The 18,296-nt window shown below is 53.0% G+C and overlaps 1 pseudogene; it reads right to left on the bottom strand.

The window, feature by feature from the left end:
• Positions 1-13,123: 13,123 nt before the first annotated feature.
• On the bottom strand, positions 13,124-13,386 carry LOC125506772 (annotated as a pseudogene).
• Positions 13,387-18,296: the final 4,910 nt, after the last annotated feature.

Genomic DNA, 18,296 nt, shown 5'->3' with positions numbered 1-18,296 from the left:
GTATGGGAGAAGAAGTCAAGCGCCTTTTCAGTTCCTGAAAACTGTGCTCACACTGTGGGGACCACTCAAACTTTTTATCTTTCTTGAGAAGTTCCGTGAGAGGTTTGGCCACTTTGGAGAAGTTCTCAACAAAGCGGCGACAATAACTGGCTAGACCAAGGAAACTCCTAACTTGAACTCTCTCGGGATTGACAGCAATGCCCTTACTAGATATCACGTGGCCCATGTAGGTCACTTCTAGCAACCAAAATTCGCACTTGGAGAACTTGGCATAAAGGCGGTGCTCTCTGAGTTTTTCTAACACAAGTCTAAGATGTTCGGCATGCTCTTCCTCGTTCTTTGAGTAAATAAGAATATCATCGAGGTAAACCACGACGAACTTATCTAAGTACTCCATGAAGATCGAGTTCATCAAGCGAGAGAAGGTAGCTGGAGCATTGGTTAGATCGAAGGACATGACGGTGTACTCGTACTGGCCATAACGAGTGACAAAAGCCGTCTTAGGAATGTCCCATTTCTGATCTTGATTTGGTGATAGCCTAACCTAAAATCCATCTTGGAAAAGACTGAGGATCCAATGAGTTGATCATACAGGTCGTTGATCCTGGGGAGCGGATACTTGTTCTTTATCGTGACCAAATTAACGGGACGATAATCTACAGCCATCCGGTCTGTACCATCCTTCTTCTTGACAAAGAGGACGGGGCAAGCCCACAGAGAAGAACTAGGACGGATGAACCCTTTTGCAAGGATTCATCGAGTTGTTTCTTAAGCTCAGCTATTTCTAAGGGTGCCATGTTGTAAGGTCTCCTAGAGATTGGAGCGGTTCCTGGGATAAGATCTATGACAAACTCTACATCTCTGTTAGGTGGAATACCTGGCAGTTCCTCTGGAAAGACATCCGGAAAGTCACGAACTACCGGGATATCTTCAAGGTCTGGAAGAGGGCTGGCATTAAGAGAATAGAGTTGACGCTTTGCAACTCTGGTGGATACAGTGACTATCTTGGCATTTGGTGTGTAAGCTGAACGGACCTGGTGTAACAATCAATCTTGGCATAATGAGCTTTCATCCAGTCTATACCCAAGATGATGTTAATATCTGTAGACTTGAGGGCTATAAGTGATGCAAGGAATACAAGTCTGTCAATAAGGATTTCATTACCATGGCTTACACTAGAAGTTTGCCATTTGGATCCAGGAGTTTGAATGACTAGTGGAGAGGGCATATCACAAAATGACATGTTGTGCAAGTTAGCATAGCTTTCGGAAATGAAGGAATGAGATGCTCCAGTGTCGAACAGAACCGATGCTGGATGACAATTGACAAGGAGTGTACCAAGAACGACATCCGGATCATCATGAGCGTCTTTAGCTGAGACGTGGTGCACACATCCACGTTCAGTGGGAGCTGACTTGACACTGATCATCTTGCGTGATGGCTTACCACGGCCAACAGACTTCTCAGGCTGGGGTGGAGCATAGTTGGTTTGAGAGCAGTCACGTGCATAGTGTCCTGCCTCTCCGCATGTGAAGCAAGTCCCTGAAGTAGGACGTGGACCCGCATTGACAAGTGGTCTACCAGTAGGACTGGTTGGAGTATGTAACTGAACTGGGTGAGGTGCCACATAAGAGGGCCTCGGTGAATAACCGGGTGGAAGAGCGGAGTTCAGAACCCAAATCCGGCGCTTCTGAGAACTAGAACCGGAGGAAGAACCCATATCATGGTTGTGCTTACGAGACTCCTCGCAAGTGAGTTGAGCTGTCTCCGCATTAATGGCCTTGTTCACAAGAGCCTAGAATGTATTGCAATGGTGCAAGTGGAGATCACGATGCAACTTGGGGTTGAGGCCCTTCCGGAACCTAGCCTGTTTCTTGGCGTCCGTGGACACCTCTTCTGTAGCATAGCGGGCAAGGTTCTCAAACTCTCTACTGTAAGCATCAACAGCCATCTTATCCTGGGTGAAACTACAGAACTCTTCTCTCTGGCGGTCAATGAGAACCTGAGGAATGTGGTGCTCACGAAAAGCCTCAGTGAAATCTCTTCAGGTGGTTATCTGGCCAGCTGGAAGCATAGCCTCATAGTTCTGCCACCAAATACTAGCAGGACCTTCCAGATGATAAGCAGCGTAGGTGACCTTGTCACTTTCAGCTACGTTCGCAGAACGCAGCTTGTGAGTGATACTACGAAGCCAGTCATCTGCATCGAGTGGTTCAATGGAATGATGGAAGGTAGGTGGTTTCAGACCAATGAAATCATAGATGGTCGCTGACTCTTTGCACTGGGGTGCGGTGTTCTCCTCAATACGTGCTAACAAGCGGTTGGACTCACGCTTGTTCCTCTCCATCTCTAACATGAACTCTGCCAATGAAGACTGGTCAGGAGGATCCTCATCCCTACCATCTCCGTGGTTCCGACTACGAGCAACAGAACTTCGGTTAACCGGCAACATCCTGAAGAACGAAACTAAGGAAAACAAAGATGGATTCAGCATCAACTAAAGGATACAGAAGGTAGCACAAGAATTTAGTATCTCTCGAACTCCAAGGTCAATTCCGGCAGCATAACGTCAGTAAAATTCTCAAAATGAGACATCTTGCAAACGATGGGGTAGTACCAAACTCAACATCATCACTCAAGGTTCTGAGATATTACTAAACAGGCTACACCGGAGGTACTCGAACTGGGATATGACTCAGATCAACCCGTCCTTTGAGACTACGGAGTAGTAACACATGATCCTGATAGACATAAGAGGAAGCCTAGTTCCTTAACCCCGTAGGAAAGATAGGATGACTCAGATCAAAAAGCATGAGGTATAAGGAGTAAAAAGATCCTTACGTTCCCTTCCACAATCAATTCCCTTATATAACTAAAGAATTTCTAGACTCAACTTCGACCAGGTTGGCTTGGAAATCCTACACGCAGTCAGGCTCTGATACCAAAGCTGTCGGGACCCCGATTCTAAGTCACACCGATCTAGCATGTAACACCTCATATCACTTTGCGGCCTCACGCATGGTATTCCCACGGGTGTCGCCTTACCATGGCCCAACACCGTTTGCGCCTTTTGGCTCACGTATATGATAGTATCGCTAGCATCCATATGACAGAGAACCCGGGCCGACATGACTAGTCGTGAACCCAAAGTGGCATTAACTTACAGGGACATGCATACATGAAACAACATCGAGCATGTCGGTCAGCAGCGTGTGAATCTGGGCTGTAGCAACTGGGCTAACAGGACTCCGGGAACCCGGGCTGTAGCAGGCTAGACAGGACTCCGGATGTCACCGCGTGACATTTCACTGAAGGGACAAACACAGGAACAAAGTGAATCACATGCCGGCCAGTCTAAGTGTTCCGGAGCAGTAGTGCTGGGCTAGCAGGACTCCGGATAAACCGGGCTGTAGCGGATTACCGTGGCTCGGTGGAAGCACTAGACTACATTTCCCCATAAGAGAGGCTACCAACGATAGTCAAATAGGTTGTCGGATCCCACACATAGCAATACACGTTACACATACGCATAACATGCAAGTATGTGCTGTACAACATGGCATCACAACATAACATGAACTCATATAGATAAACGCCCAGAATAGCCACATAGCATTAAATACAAACAGGGGCCACATGACCCATCATTCAAAGCATACAAGCAACAGAAGCATTACATGTCTGAGTATAGACAACTACAAAAGAAAAAAAACTGAGAAGCCTGACTATCTACAAGTCCCTCCCAAGGGTACAAGATCGTAGCTGAGGTAACAAGCTACTTGTTGAAGTCCAAGTGGTACTACTAGTGAGACAAATGTCTCACCTAAAAAACATAAATATAGAAAACGTGAGTACAAAGGTACTCAGCAAGACTTACATCAGATCCTATCATACATGCATTAGTGTCAAGGAGGCAATGTGGGGTTTAGTTGCAGCAAGCCAGCTTTGACTCAGTGGCTATCCTGTTCTATGACTACGAGAAACTTCTTTGAGGTGAGGCAGCGCACACGAGTCCACTAAACACCACATCAATACACTACTATGGATTCATCCTCGTCTCCTTACGAGAAGGCCATCCATAGCACTCACACTTGTCTTGAGCATTTTAGAGTATCCACTTCAAGTTGTCTATGTACCACGTAAGCATCCAAGAAGTCCATAACCGAGGACACGACTATTCGAATAGATCATGATAACCCTGCAGGGGTGTACTTCTTCACACACGCTCTCGCCACTTACCGCCATGTACCTGTCATGTACCTCGACAACCTTCAAGCAGAAGCCTAGCGAGGGTGTCGGCCACGACCTGACTAATCACACAAGTCTCTCATCCAGGTTTATCGCCTAGCCTATTCAGGTTCCATCCGCAAGGAGATCCGGCCGGGGTGTCGCTCACGGCCCCAAACGATGTGAGCAGGGTTCCCAAGCCCACCATCCAAGTGCCACTTGGTACACCGTGCCACTGTGCCTAGTCTGTCCCAAGCCCACCTGGTCGGGTGCCACTTGGTAGACTACTAACACTACCTACAAACACTAGAAACTATTTGCAACTCCTGGACGGGGATCAAGTTGGTTAATAAGTCGAGAGGGGCACTTAAGCATTCTAATGTGTGGTAGTAGCTAGTCATTGGACAACATACACGGAACTCAGTGCTTAAGGACGGCTCCAATGAGACAACCCACCATGTACTCCTACATGGCCTCTCACCGCTACCTTTACCAAATCGTGTTCACACGCTTAACTCTCAGCACCAGAACATGTCGTAACACTCCAATTCATTCCCGATGAATCAGACCTGACACAACTCTAAGCAATAGCAGGCATGGCATGGTAGGAACACAACATGGCTCAATCAACTCCTACACATGCTAGTGGGTTTTAACTATTTACTGTGGCAATGGCAGGTCATGCAGAGGAATGGGTTCAACTACCACAGCATAAAGTAGCAGTTGAATCGTTGTTTTCCTAATGCAATAAACGAGAGCAGGAGCGAGAGAGTAGGATTGTATCGGAATGAACAAGGGGGTTTGCTTGCCTGGTAGATCAACAAGGGGGCACTGCTCCTCAAACAGGTACTCTGGAGCACTCTCCGGAGCAGGACCTATCGAGAAGGAACGGTGTCGACAAGTCAAAACACAATCATATGCAACAATATGATGCATGAAGATGGCATGTGGATGTGATGTTATTTGAACTAATGCTGCTAGTATTCATTTGGATGAAGTCCATTTGAATCAAGAATTCAAATGCGACTCCAAGTTAAGTCTTTATGAATGCCATTAATATGTTTTCACCTATACAGTAAGTATAAGTTGGTTTATCATGCATGAAAATGGTACAGATGGATAGATTGAATTTTTCTGATCATTTTTCATATATAAATTATTTCAATCTGAGCTACGGTTGAATTTCTATGAATTTTTGAAATTTATATCATTTTCTGGAATTTCCTGATTTATTTTTTAACTAGAAAATGATATATTGCGTCAGCATGATAGTGGCATGATGTCAGCGAGTCAAACGTGGCTGACCAGGTCAAACCTGACATGTGGGGTCCACACGTCAGTGTCATAGTTAGTTAACAGGGTTAGTTAGCTATTAAACTAATCCTAACTAAAAATTAGCAGGGCCGGGCCCCACATGTCATTGACCCACAAGGGTCAAAGCTGGGTCAGCAGGGGGGTTGGACCCGGTCAATCCCGCCGGCGTTAAGCCACCGGCGAGGCAGAACGCGGCGGAGGGCTCGTGATCGTCGCTCCGGCGACCATTCGGGCGGCGGAGACCACCCGCGAAGCCCAGGTTCGCGCACATCCAGGGGAGGCGACGGGAGGATGCGGGGTGGCCGAAGACGACCGCCGCGAGGTCATCCGTGGCGGCCGGAGTTCGGACACGCGCGGGTTCAATGCTACGAAGCTCGGGAGGGGAAGCCGTTGGTGGCTACGGGCTCGTGGAGGGACGCTGACACGTTGGCGTGCGCGACCGCGAGCTGCGGTGGCCAGGACGACGGCGGCGGCATGAACGGCGGCGAGGAGCTATGGCCATGGTGGCAGACGGGGCTAGGGGCACCGGAAGAGCAAGGGAGAGGGGGGTTCGACGGTGGGGCTCACAGTGGATCCTGCGGAGGCGTCAGCGAGCTCGGGCGAGGCCGGACGGCGACATGGCGTTGAAGGCGGTCTCGGGCGCTAGAGGTTGAAGACGACGGTGGTTGTGGCGTTGCAGGGGCTCCCGAGGCGCGTGGCTTGATGGAGAGATGGACGACGACGTGGCGGAGCTTGCAGACACGAAGAGAGGGCGAGGGGGAGGCGGTGAGCGTGACAACGGCGAGCGGCGGTGACGAAGCCGTTGGGGGGGGTGGTGAGAGAGAGGTCCAGGGGAGGGGATGAGCATGGGGGAGAGTGGGAGAGGGTCGAGGGGAGTCCGTGGCGTCGCCTGGACGCATCTGGGATGAAGCAGGCAGGGAGGAGGTGGCCGGGCGCGAGCTAGGAGATGACAGGCGCGGCCAGTCGGCTGGGCCGGCCTGCTGGGCCGCACAGTGCCAGGCCGCAGGTAAGGTCTAGGTAAGCGTTTTCCTTTTTTTTTCTTTTCTATTTTTCTAACATTTGTTTGGTTTAATAAAAATACAAAACCATTTTATTTTCTTATGCCAATTTTTGCAGGGGCTAGTGGTATTATTCCATAGCTCCTCAACTACTGGCATAATTTTTGGACAATATTATATATATATAACAATATATATCCAAAGCAAATAATTACTACATTAATTCCAAATGCCCAAAATAAATACTTATGAGCTCTTGAAAATGTTGGTTTGATTTTTATCTCTATCCAAGATTTTCAGAGAGCAACATGACCATTGTCTTGGACCTTTTTGGAGCAATTTTTTTATTTGTGTAATTTCCAGAATGATTCTGAGGGTTTCACAAATCCCCATTTCAAATTTCAATGAAATTTAAACATGATGCAAACATGAAGGCTAGCCTAGGTCATACCAGAACTAGGGATGTGACACGTAATTCGAATTCCACCATGAAATCGAGCTGGAGATCGAGAATCTTACACTTATCCCCTCATTCTTTCTTTCCGTTCGTCTCTTTTTATCCATACATATATCTCTTCTTCGTGCACCTCACAACCGCAGCAAGCTAGCTGCCAGCTAACGCACCAGTGCATATCCAGACGCCGGAGGCGATGTGCCCGACCGCACCTTGCTACAAGCTCTCGCCGCACGGTCGCGCCTTGCTGCAAGCTCTCGCCGCCCGGCCGTGTGCTTCCATTGCTGCACTGCATCGAAGCATCCATCGACACTGCCGCGTGTTGTCGCTGCATCCTTTGTCACCGCCGCACGCTGTGTTACAGCATCCGCCGGCGCCGGTGCTTCCATGGAGCTTGTCAAGCACGTTACTGCAGTGCAACATCGGCGGACCGCCAGAGCTGCCGGACTGCCAGAGACTACATTGAAGTGCCATGGGGTTGTTGAAGCTTCACCGAGGTGGTAATGAAGTGCTGCCGGAGCTGCAACGAAGCGCCGCCTGAGAGCAATGAAGCGCCGCGGCAGCCGTTGAAACTTCGCAGAGGTTGCATTGAAGCGATGTTGGTGCTGCAACGGAGCACCACCAGGCGTCGTTGGTGCTACCACGGGAGCTGCTGTTGTGATGTTGCGTGGCCAAGGGCGATGTTGTGTGGCCGGCGACGACTGCCACAGAGGAGATGGGGGTGTGGCTCCTGCTGCGGAGCGTCGACTGCGAGCCGGGCAGCGACATTGCGATGTACTCCCCGTCCGCTTCCCCGGCTGCTTGCCGCTGCTGAGCTCTCCCGCGCCGGCTCCAGGTGGCCCGCTCCACCCGCGTCCCGTCTCCACACCCCAGCCTTGGACCAGCTCGCCTCGGCGCCCCCGCTCCAGCCGGCTTGGCCACCCGCGCCGGCCTGCTCCGCTCTCGTGCGCCTCCGCGGTCGTGTAAGGGTCTGCCCGCGCCCCCCTTGGCCGTGCATCCGTGCCTGCCGGCTCGCTGTTCCGCCCCGGCTGGCTCCCGCGCGAGCTTCGTCCGCGAGCTGCACCCAGATGCACCCAGAGGCGCTCCATACGCAGGTACTTGCCGTCCTCCTTCTCCTCCCTGGTCCGCTTGCCGCTGTTCACCAGCACCTGCGCTCGTCCTTCACGTCGGCGGGGGTGGCCGCCATGGCGCGCGCGTCCCGGACGTAGGCACGCATCGGGCCCTGCTTCCCGCCGACGGCATTGCCGGCTCCGCCGGACTCGCCGTCCGGGACGTCCAGCAGGTGCTGCAGCGCCGTCATCAGCGGGATCTCAGCCCGAACATCCTTCCCTCCATTCTGGCTCGTGGAAAATTTGACTCTAGTAAACCCTATGGGTGTGAGTCACATGGCGATGTGAACTAATCACATGGTGATGTGAACTATTGGTATTAAATCACATGGCGTTGTGATCTAGATTATTGACTCTAGTACAAGTGGTTGACTGAAGGAAATATGCCCTAGAGGCAATATAAAGTTATTATTTATTTCCTTATTTCATGATAAATGTTTATTATTCATGCTAGAATTGTATTAACCGGAAACTTAGTACATGTGTGAATACATAGACAAAACATAAGTGTCCCTAGTATGCCTCTACTTGACTAGCTCGTTTATCAAAGATGGTTATGTTTCCTAACCATAGACATGTGTTGTCATTTGACGAACGGGATCACATCATTAGGAGAATGATGTGATGGACACGACCCACTTGTTAGCTTAGCATTATGATCGTTATAGTTTCATAGCTACTGCTTTCTTCATGACTTATACATGTTCCTTAGACTATGAGATTTTGCAACTCCCGAATACCGGAGCAACACTTTGTGTGCTATCAAACATCACAACATAAATGGGCAATTATAAAGATGCTCTACAGGTGTCCCCGAAGGTATTTGTTGGGTTTGCATAGATCGAGATTAGGATTTGTCACTCCGTGTTTCGGAGAGGTATCTCTGGGCCCTCTTGCTATTGCAATCACTATAAGCCTTGTAAGCAATGTGACTAATGAGTTAGTTGTGGGATTATGCATTACGGAACGAGTAAAGAGACTTGCCGGTAACGAGATTGAACTAGGTATGGTGATACCACGATCAAATCTCGGGCAAGTAACATACCGATGACAAAGGGAACAATGTATGTTGTTATAAGGTTCGACCGATAAAGATCTTCGTAGAATATGTAGGAACCAATATGGGCATCCAGGTTCCGCTATTGGTTATTGACCTGAGAGATGTCTTGGTCGTGTCTACATAGTTCTCGAACCCGTAGGGTCCGCATGCTTAACGTTTGTTGATGATATAGTATTATATGAGTTATGTATGTTGGTGACCGAATGTTATTCGGAGTCCTGGATGAGATCACGGACATGACGAGGAGCTCCGGAATGGTCCGGAGGTAAAGATTGATATATGGGATGATATGGTTCGGCCAAGGGGTGAAGCCCACGAGGCTTTAGGTCAGTGCAAAAGGAGTTTTGCGGAGGCCAGGGGGCCAAACGCCGGAGACCCTTGCGTCTGGCCCTGGGCCAGACGTCGAGGCCCATGGAGCCTGGGCCAAATGCCAAGGATTGTGGCGTTTGGTACTGGAGTCCGAGTGGGACTCTTGCCTTTCGGGCAAAACCGACTTTGAGGAGGCTTTTACTCCATGTTTCGACCCCAGGGCTCAACATATAAATAGAGGGGCAAGGCTAGCACCAAAGACACATCAAGAAACACCAAGCCATGTGCCGGCAACCCCGTCCCCTCTAGTTTATTCTCCGTCATAGTTTCCGTAGTGCTTAGGCGAAGCCCTGCGGAGATTGTTCTTCACTAACACCATCACCACGCCGTTGTGCTGCTGGAACTCATCAACTACTTCGCCCGTCTTGCTGGATCAAGAAGGCAAGGACATCATCAAGCTGAACGTGTGCTGAACGCGGAGGTGTCGTACGTTCTGTACTTGATCGAGACGGATCGTGAAGGTGTACGATTACATCAACCGCGTTGATAAACTCTTCCGCTTTCGGTCTACGAGGGTACGTAGACACACTCTCCCCTCTCGTTGCTATGCATCTCCTTGATAGATCTTGCGTGATCGTAGGATTTTTTTTGAAATACTGCGTTCCCCAACATCTGGATGGACAGAGGTCACCGGAGGAATAGGCGCACCTCCTTCTCTTGAAGGAGGCTGCTTGCCTGATTCCGGAGCCGTATGAGCCTCAATAATAGTATTCTGCTGGGGGCCGAATTGGATATGGCCCCCATCGCTAGTCTCCAGGGGGGACTGCTCCCCCATGTGTCTGGCGGCCAAGGTATCACCCTCTGGCGCCACCTTGACGGGGTCTTGTACCTCTCCCTGGCCTGGGAGGGTCTTTCGGGACACCACTTCGGCGTCGTCCGTGGCCTTGGGGGAGGAGGCCGCCGGAAGTGACCCGCTGTCCATCGCATTTGGATCCAGCGAATTCCCCGAAAATGAGGATCGCTGGGGCAGGCGTGAGCCGAACTGCAGCACATGATTCAACATATTAAAACCACGAAGTAAAGAAGCCGGATATATATGTGTATAAGTGCCTTTGAGTACTTACGATTCGGCCAGGGGCTTCTCCCTGGGACGCCACTCGGAGCTGCTGTCGGTGTCCAATGCGGAGTCATCCGCAAGGGAGACCCTCCCCTTCTTGGACGCCTCTGCCTCCAGACCCATGGAGGCCGCCCTTTTCTTCCTTCCCCCTCAGGGGGAGAATTGCTTTCCTCCTCCTCGTCATCCTCGGCGGGGGAGGAGTGGGTTTCGGCGTCTTCAGGCGTTACATTCGAAGTGCCTTGATGACGAAGGCCGCTTCTTAACGCTTGGCCCTTCTTCTTGGCCTTCTTCTCCGGCGCCTGGTAGGGCGCCGTGACCAACATCTTCGTTAGAAGTGGGGTAGCTGGGTTTTCGGGCAATGGAGCCGGACACTGGATCCGCTCTGCCTTCTTTGTCCAGCCCTGAAAGGACAAATGGGGAAGCACAGATGTCTTCCTTGAATGTACAGGTGGAGGATACACCTTGAAATTTGAAGAACTTACCAGACTGGTTGGATGAGTCAGGTTGTAGCCGCGGTCCCCGGTCGTTTTCGACCACGTCTCATTAGCCTTGAAAAGTACCTTCCAGATGCCTTCATGCGTAGCGCCAAAGAACTGTTGCAAGGTCTGGTGCTTGGCCGGATTGAACTCCCATAAATGGCAGGTCCGTCTTGGCGAGGAAGGATCCGGCGAAAAAGCATCACCTGGATCACATCGACAAGCTTGATGTTCTTGTCAACCATGCTCTTAATGTGCATATGCAGTACTAACACCTCGTCCGACGACGCCCAGTCCAGGCCCTTTTTTAGCCAGGAGGTAAGCCGCATTGGGGCCCCGGACTTGAATTCGGGGACCGCGGCCCAGGTGGCATAATGGGGCTCTGTGACGTAGAACCACTGCTGTTGCCACCCTTTGACGGTCCCCACGAAGGTGCCTTTGGGCCATGTGATGTTGGACAGCTTGTTCACCATAGCGCCTCCGCACTCGGCGTGTTGACCGTCCACCACCTTCGGCTTCACATTGAAGATCTTGAGCCACAATCCTAAGTGGGGTGGGATGCAGAGGAAGGCCTCGCACACGACAATGAATGCCGAGATGTTGAGGAAAGAATTTGGAAACCCTAACCCACGGACGAAGTGGGGAATGAATACTTCCCTCTCATGGAACTCTGGGGTGGGGACGATCTTCCCCTTGGCCGGAAGCCGGTGGGCGATTTCCTAGGCCAAGTACCCCGCCTCCCAGAGCTTCATGATGTCCTTCTCCATGACGGAGGAGGCCATCCACTTGCCCTGCGCTCCAGATCCGAACATGGTCGGAGTGCTTTTTGAGGCGGAAAGGATGGAAGCTTGGGCGTTGGAGCTCGAGAGCGGATGGGCAGAGAGGAAGAAGGCGTGGGTGAAAGAGTGGATCCTTATCCTCTTATAAAGGCAGTGAATATAAAGCGCCTCCCCACTCGCCTTGAAACTCGCCTATTCCCCAAGGGTCGTCCGGGCGGCGCAGTTGGATTACCCACGCCCGTATTAATGAGAATCCTGCGATAAGGGGGACACGATCTCTGCTACGACAAGATGTGCCAATGAAAACTGCATCTTGAAATATGGAGCGGGAGGCTAAAAAACGGTTTGAAATGATGACTGGGCAGGGACGTAATGTCTCGCTGCAAAAGTTGTCAGCAGATGGGACTTGTTTAATATTATATTCTTTGCGGCTATATGTGGTGCTTGTTTTAGAGAGCCGGACACGTTTTCTGTGTTCGAGGACTGCTTTGAAGTATTCGGAGGAGGAACCCGCCTTGCAATGCCGAAGACAATCTGAGCCCGGACACATCGTCATTGAAGCCTGGTTCAGGGGCTACTGAGGGAGTCCTGGATTAAGGGGTCCTCAGGCATCCGGGTTATGTGACGTGGGCCGGACTAGTGGGCCATGAAGATACAAGACAGAAGACTTCATCCAGTGTCCGGATGGGACTCTGCTTGGCGTGGAAGGCAAGCTCGGTGTTCGGATATGAAGATTCCTTCCTCTGTAAACCGACCTTGTACAAACCCTAGGCCCCTCCGGTGTCTATATAAATCAGAGGGTTTAGTCCGTAGAGGCAATCAGAATCATAATCATACAGGCTAGACTTCTAGGGTTTAGCCATTACGATCTCGAGGTAGATCAACTCCGGTACCCCATATTCATCCAAGATAATCAAGCACGAAGTAGGGTATTACCTCCATCAAGAGGGCCCGAACCTGGGTAAACATCGTGTCCATGTCTCCTGTTACCTTCGTTCCTCAGACGTACAGTTCCGGACCCCCTACCCGAGATCCGCCGGTTTTGACACGGGCAGCGCCCGATGGCCCAAACGCAGGCACCGGCTCCAAGCCAACCCTAGCCTCCATCGTGGCCGAACCAACCGTCGCCGCCTCCGCGCCCGGCGCTACCACCAACGCCACCAACCGGACGGACTCTGGCCCGCGCCCCGCCTCGGTCGTGCATCCACGCCCGCCGGCTCGCTGTTCCTCCCCGGCTGGCTCCCGCGCGGGCTTCGTCCGCGAGCTGCACCCAGATGCACCTAGAGGCGCTCCATCCGTAGGCACTTGGCGTCCTCCTTCTCCTCCCTGGTCCGCTCGCTGCTGTTCACCAGCACCCGCGCTCGTCCTTCACGTCGGCGGGGGTGGCCGCCATGGCGCGCGCATCTCGGACGCAGGCGCGCATCAGGCCCTGCTTCTTGCCGACGGCATTGCCGGCTCCGCCGGATTCGCCATCCGGGACGTCCAGCAGGTGCTGCAGCACCGTCATCAGCGGGGTCTCCAGCCCGAACATCCTGCCCTCCATTCTGGCTCGCGGCAAATTTGACAATTTTGACATGTGGATGAAATCATTTCACAAAATGAACCGCTCCTAATTTTTTTCCCACTCAGGTGACCTTTTTGAGTGGCGCCCGACACGAAGGCGCCACACTACACTAGGCAGCGCCTGACTGACAGGCGCTGCACGTCTAGCCAACGTCACACCCTGGTGATCTGAAAATTACTAAGTCAGTGTGCAGTGCAGCGCCTAGCGTCTAGGCGTTGCACTAGTGGTTGCTTCATTTCGTAGTGGTAAATAATGCAACCACTAGTGAAGCAACCACTAGTGCAATGCCTAGAGGCTAGGTGCTGCACATTAACTTAGTAATTTTTTAGGCAGTCCGGGATGCGACGTTGGGCAGGCGTGTACCGTCAGTCAGTTAGGCGTTGCATAGTGTAGTGTGGCGTCTTCGTGTCGGGCGCCACTCAAAAAGATCACCTGAGTGAATTTTTTAGGAACGGTTCATTTTATGAAATGATTTCATCCGCATATCAAAATTATCAAATTTGCCCTCGCTCGCTGATCGATCTCCTCGGTGTTATGCCTCCTGGGGGCGCAAACGAGTGGAGATGCTCTAAGGGATCTGCTGAGGTTGATCTGTAGAAGTGGCCTAGATTTATTATTATCATTATTGTTATTGTTATTATTATTATTATTATTATTATTATTATTATTATTATTATTTATTTTTTAGATTGATGGCCGCTTTCGATGGAGACCATTACGGCTACGACTAGGACACAGATTCCTTATTCATACTCCCTCCGTTCCCAAATACAGTATAAGTCTTGGACGGGTCTAGCCAGCGGCCGGCTACTCGCTGGCCTTTGCGAGCGGCCGGCCCCTACATGAGGAGATTTTTCTTCGCGACCATCACCGTATTTCCGCTCCTATATACAAACGCGCACCACACCCGCAGTTATTCTCGACCCGCTCCCCTCTCCTAACGCTCTGCTCTCTATCTGGCTCGTGGAGTTGGCGACAAAGGAGGCGACAGCGAATGTGGTGGAGGAGCTCATGAGGGTGTACTGGGAGCTGCCGCCACGGCCGGCGGTGGATGAAGTGGAGGCGGCGGTGACAGTGCTAGCCTCGACCGATACGCAGGAGGAGGCACGCCTGGCGAACGTCGCGCGGGAGGAGGCAGCACGACTGCGTGAGGCAGAGGGGGTGCCTGGGGAGCTCCTCGCTGTGCTGCGCGAGGCCAGGCGCGCTGTGGTGCGGCTGCATGCGCTGCAGCAGCGGAAGGATGCTGCACACGTCGTCGAGCTCAAGAGGCGGTTCAAGGTGCTCGACGGCCTCATCCAAAGGGCATCGCAGGTCGTGTCCCCTTCTGGCGAAGGTAGCAGCGGCAGTGGTGTGGAGATGGAGGAGGTCGTGGAGGAGATGGACGCTAGGCGTAATGACGTCATGGCGGTGGCTACCGTGGTTGGGGAGATAGAGCGCGCAAACAGGGGTGTCGGCTTCAGCTTGAACACCAAGGTCGTCTTGTCTCTGCTTCGCAATGGTTCTACAGGTGATTTTTTCGCCTTTACTTTCATGATTCGGCTTTCTGTTGGTTTTGTTAGGATCACGATTGTACCTATTACTGGACCGGTGTTGTTTCTTTGGAGCTGTGTGGATTTTGTTCCATGTTCATGTTCATTGTTGGAATCAGGAAATCTTGTTCCATGTTCATGCTAATTGTTGGGACTACGCAGACTAGATTGTGCAACTTTGTGGTCGTGCATGTGCGACTATGCGGACGGGAGTGTACAACTTCGCGGTCGGGCGTGAGCACCTCCCACAACAAAATCATGTGTGACTATGCCGACGAGAGTGTGCAATTCTATGACCATGCATGTGCGGATATGTGGACGAGACTGTGCAACTCTTCGGCCACGCGTGAGCACCTCCCATAACAAATTCATGCGGGACTATGCCTATGAGAGTGTGCAACTCCGCAGCTAGGCGTGAGCACCTCCCACAACAATTCACGTGCGATTATGCGGACGAGATTGTGCAATCCTGTGGTCAAAAATGTGCGACTATGCCAATGAGAGTGTGCAACTCCCTGACCGGGCGTGAGCACCTCCCGCGGCAATTCATGTGCGACCATGTGGACAAGATTTTGCAACTCTGAGGTCTGGCATGTGCGACTATGCCGACGAGAATGTGCAACTCCCCGGCCGGGCGTGAGCACCTCCCGCGGCAATTCATGTGCACCCATGCAGACGAGATTGTGCAACTCTATGGTCAGGCATGTACGACTATGACTACGAGAGTGTGCAACTCCCCGGTCGGGCTTGAGCACCTTCCGCGGCAACTCATGCGACCGTGAGGTCGGGATTGTGCAACTCTGTGATCAGGCATGTGCGACTATGCCTACGAGAGTGTGCAACTCCCCGGCCGGGCATGAGCACGTCTGCAACAATTCATGTGCGACCATGCAGACGAGATTGTGCAACTCTGTGGTCAAACATGTGCGATTATGCCGACGAGAGTGTGCAACTCCCCGGCCGGGCATGAACACCTCCCACGACAATTCATGTGTGACCCTGCAGACGAGATTGTGCAACTTTATGGTCAGGTATGTGCGACTATGACTACGAAAGTGTGCAACTCCCTGGCCGGGCGTGAGCACCGCCCGCGGCAATTCATGTGCAACCATGCGGACATGATTATGCAACTCTATGGTCAGGCATGTGCGACTATGCCTACAAGAGTTGTCGGGGGTTTGGTGCGACATATGCCAACGGATGGCTTATCATGGTGGGGGCGAGTAGAACGTCACCGGTGCCTGGAAACGGGCTGAGGCGAAGGCATGCACGCCGACAAATCTTACCCAGCTTCAGGGCTCTCCGGGGAGATAATACCCCTACTACTGCTCTGCGGGGTCTCCGCATGGTCACTATGGCAAAGTGTTTACACGGTTGCTCCTTGAGCTATTTCTTGGAGGTAGGAGAGGGCAAGTCTAGCTCTCTCCCTTCTATATGATCTGGCCTAGAGCTAATGGGTTCCAACCCTTTGCTTGGGTGCCCTGGGGGGTTTATATAGGCCTACCCCCTAGGGGTACAATGGTAATCTGGCTGGACGCGGGCCCAGCCGTCAGTGCCCCTGGCCTCCGTCTTCTCTGCCGACCGCTGGGGCCCGCCGACTGGCGGGTCCCGCTGACTGGCCTGGTACGGAGCCGACAGGTCACGTCCGCCGCGGGCGGGTCTTGCCGGCTGCTGATTACTGTAGCCGTGCTTCTGATGACGCGGGCTTGATCATGAGGTCGTGGCAATAGCCCCGCCGCCCGGCGGGCGATCACTGTCGCCTCTCCCCATCACATCTTGATTAATGACGTGTGGGCCCCGGGGGAGGGCTCGGCCGACTTCCCCAGGCCGACTCCTGACGGGTCCGACTGGTGGTCCTCTTGCCGTCTCCTGGGGTCTCACCAACTGGTGGGACTTGCCGCCTCTAGGCCATACAGACAAGCCGTCGTGGGTGCAGGATTCGGTCCTGCGGTGCTGATGTCAGGGCTGGCAGGGCAACAGTGCCACGCCGCACGGAGATACTTCCGGGGTACGGCGTGCTGTAGCCATGCCTGCCCTTGGTAAGGGGCAGGAGCGGGCTTCATTATTGCCACTCCCCCACCCTGTCCCACTTGATGAGGTCGTGGGGGGTGTTGGAGTCGCAGGCCGACTCCCCGAAGCCGGCTTCTCTGGAAGTCGTCAGTCAGGAGTCAGCTCTCCCTGAAGTCGTCCCTGGGACTCGGCCATGAGTGGTCAGTCGGCCACCTTTGCCATTGGCTTCTTGAAGGTGGCTCTTCGTCCTGGGGTCTTGAGGGGCGTAGCCTGCCCCGATGTCTTGAAAGGTTCTGGGGCTCTGGCCGGCCTACCCGTGGCCCATTACTCCGACAGTAGTCCCCGAAGCTGGTGAGGCACCGCGGACGATCGGCCGAGAAGCCTCAGCAGTTTCTCTTTCTGGGTGCTCAACACATGGTCTTTGATTGACTTCTGCCGGGCCGACTAGGAGGAGTCGGACTCGCTCGATTCGTACTCGCTTAATTCTGACTCGCACAATATTTCGAATGTCGTGGCGGGATCCAAGCGGCGTGCTAGCTAAGCCTCTAGGCCGCCGCCCATTCTAGGCCTGTCACGTGGCTGGGCCGTCCTGCCAGCCTGCGCGCGTGACGGGACAGGCCCATAGGCGGGGCCCGCCACTACCGCGCCTCAGCGCCCGAGCGGATCCGCTGCGGCCCCGGCGAACGGTTGGGATTCCTGTGGAGTTACTGCGCGCAGTAACTTTATCGTGGAATGTGGGGGTCGTGGGGCCGTGGGCGCAGTAAATCCCCATGACGCCCCCTCGGCTTCGCAGCCCACAGGGCTATAAGTAGGGGGAAGAGGGGGGCACGCGCGCCCCTCCTTCCCACTAGTCCTTGTTCTCTTCCTTCTCGCAGCTCCTCGCTCTCCTCCTTCTTCTTCTTCTTCGCTCCGCCGCGCGCCCAAGCTCCAGCGAACACCGCGGCGACAGCTCGCGATGAGTTCTTCCTCTGCCGCCGCGCCTCCCCCGGTGCGCTCCGGCACTTGGGACGGTTCCGAAGTCCACGACGACCACATTGAGTTCCTTCGCCGGATTCGTCGGCTCCCTGGCGAGGATCACGTGCGGGTGCGCCTCGCGCCGAAGGGGGAGATTTCCCGCGCGCCGTAGGAGGGCGAGCGGGTCATCTTCCGTTCGCACTGCCTACGCGGGTTGGGGCTGCCGGCGAGCAGTTTCTTCCAATCTTTCTTGGAGTTCTACGGCCTCCAGCCGCACCACCTCACCCCAAACACAGTGGTGCTGCTGTCCGCCTTCGTGGCCTTGTGCGAAGGCTTCCTCGGAGTCCTCCCCACCCTCGAGCTCTGAGGGGAATTCTTCTTCTCCAAGCTCGGCAC

The sequence above is a fragment of the Triticum urartu genome, chromosome 5, assembly GCF_003073215.2.
Source record: "Triticum urartu cultivar G1812 chromosome 5, Tu2.1, whole genome shotgun sequence".
NCBI lineage: Eukaryota > Viridiplantae > Streptophyta > Magnoliopsida > Poales > Poaceae > Triticum > Triticum urartu.
The sequence above is the reverse complement of the archived record's forward strand: the minus strand, read 5'-3'. Positions and strand labels throughout refer to the sequence as shown.